Consider the following 10282-nt stretch of genomic DNA (forward strand, 5'->3'; position numbering starts at 1 on the left):
GTGTGTCAAGTTGACAACTAAAGCTGTCCAGCACAACAGGCAGCTAATAAATGCAGAAGAAATTAGAAAATTGCCATTTGGCAACCATCATAATATGTCTACAGAGATTTGTTTCATATTGATATGTGGTATTTCCTGGTATTATACTTTGATGTAAACTAAAGCAAAAGGTGCCATTTTGAACATCATGTTGCCCTATATACTGTGGGAGTTACCTATATTATGTTTCAAGATATCCCCAAACTTAATGGCTTTAAGCAATGTTAAATATGATTGCACACATGCTTAAGTGTTTACAGTTTCTGTGGTTAGGCATAGTTAGACAACTTTGCGTTATAACTATCATGAGTTATTCGTGATATTGAAACTGGCCTGACAGGATGAGGGTATTCTAGAGACACTGTGAAATATGAAGATAACTGCAACAGTCAATCCTGATTCCACCTCAGTGGATGAGGTGGATGGGATCCCTGTGTCCTTGGAAAAGACTCTGGAGGTCCTGGCAGATGCCTTGCCATAAAAGGAACAGATAACTGCTAGAAAGATAGGCTGGCTGTTCCTGGCTGCACTGAGGACCGGTCATGAAGGCACTCGGCAATGGAAAGCCCAGGTGTGAGCTGTGAACTGTGAAGAAGCTGGAATCCTAGGTATGGGATTTGGAGCATAGGCTCCACAGGGGCCCCTCCATACAAGGTGAGGCACGGTTTGAGAAAACACCCCACCTGCCGCTGAATGCTCAGTCATTAATTCGGCAGGAGATAGAGGTAGAGTGGTCCCTGGGTTGGAATGGTCAGGCCGAAGGATAGGGGACAGCTCAAAGCCTCCCACACTCCCCATGCTACCACAGAGCTGTGAGAGCTGGGAAAGCAATACAGGCAGAACTAGGAGAGTCGGCTCCAGCTGGGTTACTGTACTTCTGGGATGAAGGTGCAGATAGCATCTCATTAACTGTAGAGGAGAGGCAAAAGTTGGTTTCCATCACCACCTCTTCCTCTCTAAGGTGGTGCTTGCAGGTCTTGAGACCACAGAATCAGAGAGGATGCTCAGTAATGATCTGGGTAACAGCTGGAGCTCGTCTGATGATGAGTCAATGCTAATGAGCTGCCAGAGACAGTAATTGAAATTCTTACAGGGATTTGATGCAGACAGTCTGAGAGTTGGAAATGCACCAGGACCCGTGTTTCATGTGTCCAGAAATGGGTAGATCTCATTCTAGCTGGAACTGGTATGCAAAGATAGACTGCCAGCCAGATGAAACGCTGCTAGCCCCATGGACCAGTTGAAGCCTGATCGGCAGTACCAGAGGTTTCCTCAGGAAATGAACATGAAGTCCAGGCCAGCAAGAGTACATGAGGTATGTCTCCACGATTTTCCAGCACCTGCACCAGGACTAGGCGGGTGGGCCAAGGGGCCCAGCTAGGGAGGACCCCAGAAGGTCAGAGGCTTCATATTGAATTGGCTATTCACTGGCTCCCCCACTATTGTGCATAGAGTGTTGGCCCTTGTTAATGCTAGAGCTGACTGTACTTTGGTTCATGGAACCAAAGTACACCTGTTTCCTGGGCCAGCTGCAGATATTGATAGCTATGGTGGCTGTACAACCAAGGTCAAGCCACTGATTGTGACTTTGGTTAGAGGTTATTTGGCTCCCTGGCTGCATGTATGCAGTGTCTATTTCCCCAGTAGCTGACGACATCTTAGGAGTGGATATCTTGAGAGGTCTGACAACACTACAACTGACTGCCATCAAGGTCAGATTGCAAATAAGGACTGTGGAGCTCCTAAAATGCCCACGTGTGACCAGTGGGGAAACCAGAAACATGGAGAATGACCATGGACTATGAAGAGCATGCATGCTGCTCTGTCATCCATCATGGACTCGGGGTCAGTATCACTATGTAGTGGACCAAGAACAATTTTCTGTCACCTGAGAAGGTCTACAGTGGACATTTGTCATGTCATTTTCTCTAAGAACATTTGTGTGCCCCCATCATTTGTCATGGTTGGGAGACTCAGGACTTGATATACTGGCAATGACTCAAGGTGACCACTTTGTGACATTATGCTGATGACATTATGCTAATCTCTGATTCTCTCTAAGATTTGGGTCTAAGAGCCTACACAGTCTGAGAGCTTCCCTGGGATCATAGACAGGGTGGTAAATGACTCCAAATTGCAAAGGCCTGGTTTGTCTGTCAAATTCTTGGGAGTAGATAGTTGGGTAAGACCAAAGCTATATCAGAGGCTGTAATTGACAAGGTTCAAGCAATTACAAACCTTTGTGGGGCTGCTGGGGTATTGGAGAATATTCATCTGCAACTTGGCCCAGATAGTACATCCCTTGTATACCTAATGTAGAAAAAGAGCAACATGAAATTAAACTGAGGCAGCTGAACAAGCATTTGTAACGCCAAGCAGGCCATTGGCCAAGCACAGATGCCTAGGACCACCAATCAGACCCACCATTTGAATTGGGTGTGACCACTGACATGCTAGTTTTTGGTTGGGGCTTGTGGCAACATATGGGGAAGAGACTAGCACCCATTGGATTTTGGTCACATGAATAAAAGAGGGCCAAGGCCTAATGTGGTAGTTTGAATGAGAATGTTCCCATAGGCTCCAAGGATTTGGACATTTTGTCTCTAGCTGCTGCCGTTGTTTTGGGAGGCTTTAGGAGGTGTGGCCTTTCTGGAGGAAGCATGTCACTGGGGGCGGGCTTTGAGAGCTCTTAAGCCTTGCTGGATTTCATTGCTCTCTGCTTCCCATGCCTGCTTGAAGATGTGATCGCTTGGCTTTCTGCTCCAGCCACCTCTGCCACCATGCCTCCCCCTCTGTTATGGACCCTCTGAAACTAAACCAAACTCTTCCTTCTGTAAGTTGCCTTGGTCGCAGTGTTATTATAGTGGCAGAAAAGTGACTAATATACCTGCTAAACTCATGGAGAAGCAGTGAGCAGCAGTGCATGCAGCCTTGCAGGCTATGAGTCTCTTGAAGTGCACACTGCATATCCTATTGCCAGACGGTAAGGTCTTGGTTATGCACTCCAAAGTCAGGGATGGCCTAAACCCCTACCTTGGCTAATTGGGGAGCCTACCTAGACCAGAGGGAAACTAAGTAGTAGTCCCCTAATGGCTGAGTTACAGGAGGTCCTAGTGCCAGCAGAGTATGTGCCAGCAGATATGGGTCTCCAAGGGATGGAGCCCATAGAACCAAGACCCTATCAAGAAGGGCCTACTCTGCCCCTGACACCTGGTACACTGATGGTTCCCTTCAGGGGGCCATAAGCCACAAGGACAGCAGCAGCAGTATAGCTGTCCATCGGCATCTGGGCAGAGGTGAGTCAGTCAAAGGAGCCAATTGACTAAATTGAGAGCTGGATGACTGGTAGTCATGAATGAGCCCTACCGTACCCTTCATGTGTGCACCAATAATTGAGTGGGCTTACTCTGTGAATCCCCTTAGGGCACTTTCAGGCTTGGGAGGTGGGCTACTGACCCTGATGGGGTCACTCCCTGTAGGAGACTTCTGATGGGCAGAAAAACAGAAGTTTATGAGCATTTATCCTATCACAGACCACTAATCTCTGCTCAATCCAGGGAATAATGAAGCTGATGAGTTGGCCTGTGTTCAGTGGATACAAAGGCCAGTAGCAGAGGATACTGCAGTGCAGCTGTACCAACAACATGGGCAAGCAGGAAGCAAGACCAAGACACAGGTAAATCCCAATGAAGACCAGGCCTCTCTCAGGAAAAGATATTGAATGCCTGCCAGCAGTGTCCAGTGTGTGCCCAGGCACTCCCCAAGCAAATTAACTGGAGAGCCCCTAGAACAGTGGTGGGGTAGCATCTTCACTAGCCTAAAGTGGGCCACCCTAACCTCAGGAGGTACAGCCTATTTATTGGTCACATGTTATTTTCCCCGTGGACCCATTCCAATAAAGGTGCCTGGTGTCTAAAAAGGGTGGAATGAAGGAAATCAAGGCCATGAGGGTCTGTTGATGCTCAGACAGCATGTGCTGATATAGATTTTGTCCAGCATGGGCCAAGATGACTAGAAGCCTATGTGTTAGCACACAATGACTCACACCGGATGTCGGAGGACCCCAAAAGTAAACAGTGATATAATCTGTTCTATAACCAGTTTTTGCAAGAAGCAACCTTGTGTGATTTCTTATTCATAGTCCTTGGGACCAAGGGCACATTTGCTCTCACCCTCCACTGCCTGCCCTGCAGCCCGTGTGTCCTTGTCCAGAGAAAATAAGGTATGTTTTACTTACCAGTAGCTCCAAGAATCTTCTTTAATCTCCAGGCTCCTCTCCATCCTCCCAAACTCAACCTTGAAAGGCACATAGCTGGAGTCTAAAAGTCACAAAAGAACAAGGGGGTCTGTGGATGAGAAAATGAGATATATTTGGTTAAGGGAGCAAAAGCTTTCCCACAATGTAACTATGAGACTTACAAAAAGGAGACCAGAAATGGCTGCTACAAGTTGCGCTTGGTATGCTAAGAAACCAGTAACATCAAAGTAAATGCCAGTCCTATAGCAAGGCACTAAAGAAGACAGGCCTATAGTTCAAAATGATTGTGACAGAAAAAAATTCAGTTTTGACAGACAGAATTCATCATTCATCTATTTAAAGCACTCAACCTAATGTTTTTGGTGTATTCGTGATGTTGTACAAACACCATCACAATCTAATTCTAGAACATTTCAATCCCTCCCTAAGAGAGAAAAGGAAAAAAAAGAAAAAAAAGAAATCCATGGCTGTTGGACATGGAGGTGCATGCCTGTCCCAACTACTCTAAATACTGAGGGAGGAGTATTGTCAAGCCCATGAATTTGACACCAGCTTGGGCAACATGGCAAGAATCCATCTCAAAAAGAAAATCAGGAGAAGAAGGAGGATGAAGAGGAGGATGAAGAGGAGGAGGAAGAGGAGGAGGAGGGAAAGGAAGGAGAGGAAGAAGGAGAGGAAGAAGAAGAGGAGGAGGAGGAGGAGGGAAAGGAAGGAGAGGAAGAAGGAGAGGAAGAAGAGGAGGAGGAAGAGGAGGGAAAGGAAGTAGAGGAAGAAGAAGAGGAGGAGGAAGAGGAGGGAGAGGGAGGGGAACAAGAGGAAGAAGAAGAGGAAGAAGAGAGGAAGAAAGAAGAAGGAGAGGAGAGTGTTCTGGATAGCTTTAGTTGTCAACTTTATACACTTGGTTAGAGCTAGCCTCCACTGGGAAATTACGGCCGTTGAATTGGCCTGTGGCCATGTCTATGGGGCATTTTCTTGCTGAGGGCCCAGCCCACTGTGGGTGGTGCCACCCCTGGGCAGATGGTCCTGTATTGGATAAGAAAGTAGGCTGAGCATGGTCCAGGGGAGCAAGCCAGTAAGCAGCATTCCTCCATGGCCTGTGCTTCAACTCCTGCCTCCAGGTTCCTGCCCTGAGTTCCTACCTTGGGCTCCCTCAGTGATGAACTGTGACCTGAGAGATGTAAGCCAAATAAACTGTTTCCTTCCCAAGTTGGTGGTATTGGTCAGAGTGTTTCGTCACAGCAATTGAAAGCAAACTGGAACAGAGAGGAAGGAGAGCAAGAAAGAGAGAAAGAAGAGAAGAGAGAGGAGATGAGCAGCAGGAGGAGGAACAGGAGGATCCAGAGGAGCCAAAACAAAATAAAACAACAACAACAAAAAATCCTAAGCAAACAAAAACCCTGTAAGAACCTCTGCTCAGGCCATAATACCCGAGGTAGCCTTCTCCAATACTGACAGGCACCCTACTGAGACATTGCATGAAAGTCCACACCTAACTGACCTCCCTGGGGCCAGGATTTCTCACCTGGGAAGGTATGGGCACCCACATCCTGTTCCCCAGCCTCTTCCCTGCCTCCTGCCTGGGAATCAGAGAGCCAGGCTGCAGGCTCTTGCTGAGAAACCTCCCCCATCCTCAGAAAGCTGTAAGAATAGACATAGCACTTCTGCTGAGTGGCCTCTGAATCCTCTTCAGAGACTATGCTACCTGTCTGGGGCCTCAACTCTCCTTGGGGGTCCCTGCATACTGTTGCCTCTCTGTCTGTCTGTCCAAGATGTTAACAAATTTAGAAACACGTTACTCTAGCAATCTGTGTCCTCTTGAAACCCCTCCAAAACCTAACACCCATCTAATATGTTGTCACTACCCATAGTTCCCCCATTCTATTTTCCCAGCCTTAGACAACCACTAATCTACTTGTTATATCTATGGATTTGCCTACCATGGATAAATGTGATCATACCATTTGTAGTCATTTGCAACTGCCTCTTTTTACTTAGCATATTTCAAAACACACCGAAAGTATTACAAATAAGCAAAACCTTCTTTTGTTCTGTGGGCAAATAATATTTCATTGTATGATTGTATAACATTTCATTCATTTATTCAACATTGAGTTTTTTCCAACTTTGGCATTATTTAATATGAACATTCATGAACAAGAATACTCAAGTTGCTTTGGTATATGGCTTAGAGAGTGGAATTGCTGGGTTATATGGTGATTCTGTTTAACATTTTGATTATTTTCCAAAGCAGTGGTGTTACCAGAAATTGGGAATGCTTTTTGTAGGTTCTTATTCTCATGGATAAAAAAATTTAAATGCACACCTTTAATCCCAGCACTCAGAGGCAGAGGCAGGTGAATCTCTGAGAGTTCAAGGCCAGCCTGGTCTACATAGTGAGTTCCAGGCCAGCTGGGGCTACAGGGAGACCCTGTCTCAAAAAGACCCCAAAAGAATTTAAAGACAGACTCAGAAAGAGGCTCAAGAACCATTTTAATTAGAGTTTGGGAGAAAACCACCAGGGCAGGCAAGCTGTAGATACTGTGAACCAAAACTGCATCTTGAAACTGAACATTCTATTAAGGCTGATCGACTGATCAGAACTTCAGTGATTGTGGAAAATTTGGAATATTGCGGGTCTAGAGCCTAATTACCATTTATCTTGGGCCACCTTTTACCCCTTAAATAGCCACTCCTTGTCCACCGTTGTTTCTAACTTAACATCCCATGACCAACAGATAAAACCCTTTTGAAAGATATTTACCAGCAGACGACCAGGTCCCACCAACCACAAAGCTGAAGATGTCATCAGATAGCCTCTGAGGCCTATAGTTGAGAGTTCTCTTTTGTTGTATCCACCTGTTTGATGTTTTCACCAATGTATTTGAAAAATGTCTTGATTTATTGCTTTTCTTTGTTTTGTTACTATAAAAACTCCATAAAACTGTTTCCACACTAGAACATGGAGTTTGGAGTAACTGTCAATTTAGGGTAACCTGAATCTGTGTTCCTGGACCACGGTCATTCATATTTGGCTCCAGAATAAACTATCTCTTATCCCCTTTGAGGTGAGAGTTACAATTTTGCATCAACAGTGCTAGCAGTTGCTTGGAGGAAGGAGTTGGAGAAGAAATGGTTATACTTTTTCAGTTAGAGTCCCAAGTGTGAATGGATGATCCCAGAAAAATCATGTGTCTTCAAACTGGACTTTCTTCTGCAAGACTGACTAACCAATTAGAATTTTGGTGATTGTGGAGAGTCTGGAGTGTTGCAAGTTCAGAGTCCAATTACCATTTATCTCAGGTTATCTTTAGCCCCTGAATAGCCATTCCTTGCCCACGTATTTCCAACTAACAGCTAACATCCTGTGACTAACAGATAAAAACCTTTTTGAAAGGTATTTGCTAGCAGACCCCCAGGTCCCACCAACAAAAACAGCTAAGAATGTCATCAGATAGCACCTGAGACTGACAGTCCAAATCCCCCCACTTTGCTATGATCTGCCTACACCAATGTATTTGAAGAGTATGTTGACTTATGACTTTCTTTGCTCTATTACTATAAGACGTTCCTGAAATTGCTACCTCTTTGGAACATGGTATTTGGGGAAACCTAAATCTGTGTTCCCAGGACATGGTCACCCATGTTTGGCTTCAAAATAAACCACCTCTTTTACTCCTTTGAGGTGACAGCTGTTTATTTCGTTTACACAAGAAAGCAGGTGGGTTCAGCAAAGAGGATGGCAAACAGCTAGAAGATGGGGTAGGGGAGATAAGGGTCTTCAGAGAAGGAGTGAGAACGTGCCCAAAAAGTCAGGAGAAGCACACTTAAGATTTGGGTTAAATCTGAAGAGATAGAAAAGGAACAGGAAATGTAAACTGGTATCAGAGCTCAAAAGAGTAAGTAGACTTAGCAGTGAAAATCTGTAAAGAACTGCGTCAAGGGAGAGACTTCTGGAGCGTGTAAACACACTACCTCATTAAGGGGGTAACTATTCCTCCCATCTCTGTACATCTTGAGCATGTCTTCAGAGGAATCAGCTTTCCTGAGAGGTGATTAGTTGACCAAGTGATTGACAGGCCCAGTTGGATTACCTCTTAAGGGAGGAGACAACCCTATGTTGCAATAGTATGTAGTAGTGTGTAATGCTTGGGCAACTTAGAATGCCTTAGGACCTGGGGCAAAACCAGGAAGAATTAGTTTTCCCTTACTGGGCTTCAACAAAGCCCTGCAACTTCTATCTTTTCACATGGTATTTTGAATCTTAAGGAGGGACAAAGCTGATGGTTCTCTTTATAGTGCTACCAGGGAGACCAGAGATGATTATGAAGAATCATTTTGAGACATCAACCTCACTTCTAAGAATTTTTATTATCACATTATTTATTGAGTGTGTGTGTGTGTGTGTGTGTGTGTGTGTGTGTGCCTATGTGCCCATGTACATGTGAGCAGGCTGTTGCTTGCACCATGGTGCATATGTGGAGGTCAGAGGACAACTTGGGGAATTGGCTCTCTCCTTCAACCATGTAGGTCCTGGAGATTGAACTCAGGTCATGAGGCTTGGAGGTGAGTGCCTTTATCAAGCCATCTCACTGGCCCCATAAATTTTTCTTTTAAAGTACCAGACTGCTGGAACTAACCTTGGATGTTTTAACAGACATACTTTGAGGTCTATACTAATTTGGTCAGAGGGACTGCCCTCCTAGGTCGACTAGTTCCAGGGGACTATGAGCATCTCTCAAAATGTCCTGCAATTGTGGTGGGTCACCTGTACTCTTGATCAAGGAGGCTGAGTAGACTCCACCAGATGGACTTGAACCAGTGTCCAGTCTACAAAGAGGAGGGTCAACAGAGAGGAATCATTTGCTCCATGCTTCTAAGCAAAGCCAACCATGGTCAAGCAGGACCTTTGACTTATCTTCACATAGGCAGAACTGGTAAAAGAAAGGAGCCAGGGCTCCTCCCAAGCCCATGCGACCTCTAAGGAACAGATCCTCAAACGACCTTAGAAGTAAAAATAAATTGGTTTATCTGGGCCAAATGTATGGCCTTAAACATCGAAAAGGAAAGCATAACCAAAGATTAAAGAGGTCAATATAATTTTGTAAGAGTCCATATGCATAGCTAAAGGCTACATAACAAGCAACAATACCAGATAGGAGATACCTTCTTTTGAGTTGTTGGCCAGGGTGGCCAAAGGGACTCCCAGATAGTAACCCAGCATAGAACTGGGAAAATGAGCAGCAAACCCCAATCTTATCTAAAGGAATATTGACAACTGATTACTGCTAGATGAGGAACAGCTGACCCTCCTAAAACAAAGACCTCTAGATAGGCTGACTAGATTCACCAGAAGGGCAAGTAGTGGGGAATGGTTGGGGGTGCCAACAACACAGCAGACAGTAGCAGGGATATCAGAGTATAAGGGCTCAAGGTGGGGAGATGGAGGCCATGGGAGGGTGCCATCTGGGAAGTGGGTGTATAGTTGAATAAGATGGTTTGGGATGTTCTGTGTGATACACACACGTGTGCGCGTGCGCACACACATACACACCACAAAATCAACAAATTTAAAAAAATTTATTATATTTGAGGAGGAAGCGTGGAAATTTATGTCATACTAATTAGTAGAGGTGATAAACATTACCACTGAAATCTACCCGATAACTTTATAGACATACACAGGCGCCAAGGATCCAAGTGCAACTGATTAAGACTAGTAATAATCAGATACATACAGATTAGAGATACATGTGCCAACATCTCAGTTTTAGTAGCAAAAACGAGTCTTTCTGCAAGGAACAACATATTCTAAAATGAAATGGAGATCTTTTTTAAAGGTTAAAAAACTCATTCAATTTTACGTCTTACAGGGCTTATACTGAGTTCAATATTGTATAACTGTATTAACTCAACTGTGAACCTAGAAACTTATAGCCACTTGTGAAAGACATGTACTCTTGCTCTGGAGTGTGTTACTGAATATGT

The sequence above is a fragment of the Nannospalax galili genome, unplaced genomic scaffold (genome assembly GCF_000622305.1).
Source record: "Nannospalax galili isolate Female #2095 unplaced genomic scaffold, S.galili_v1.0 scaffold44, whole genome shotgun sequence".
NCBI lineage: Eukaryota > Metazoa > Chordata > Mammalia > Rodentia > Spalacidae > Nannospalax > Nannospalax galili.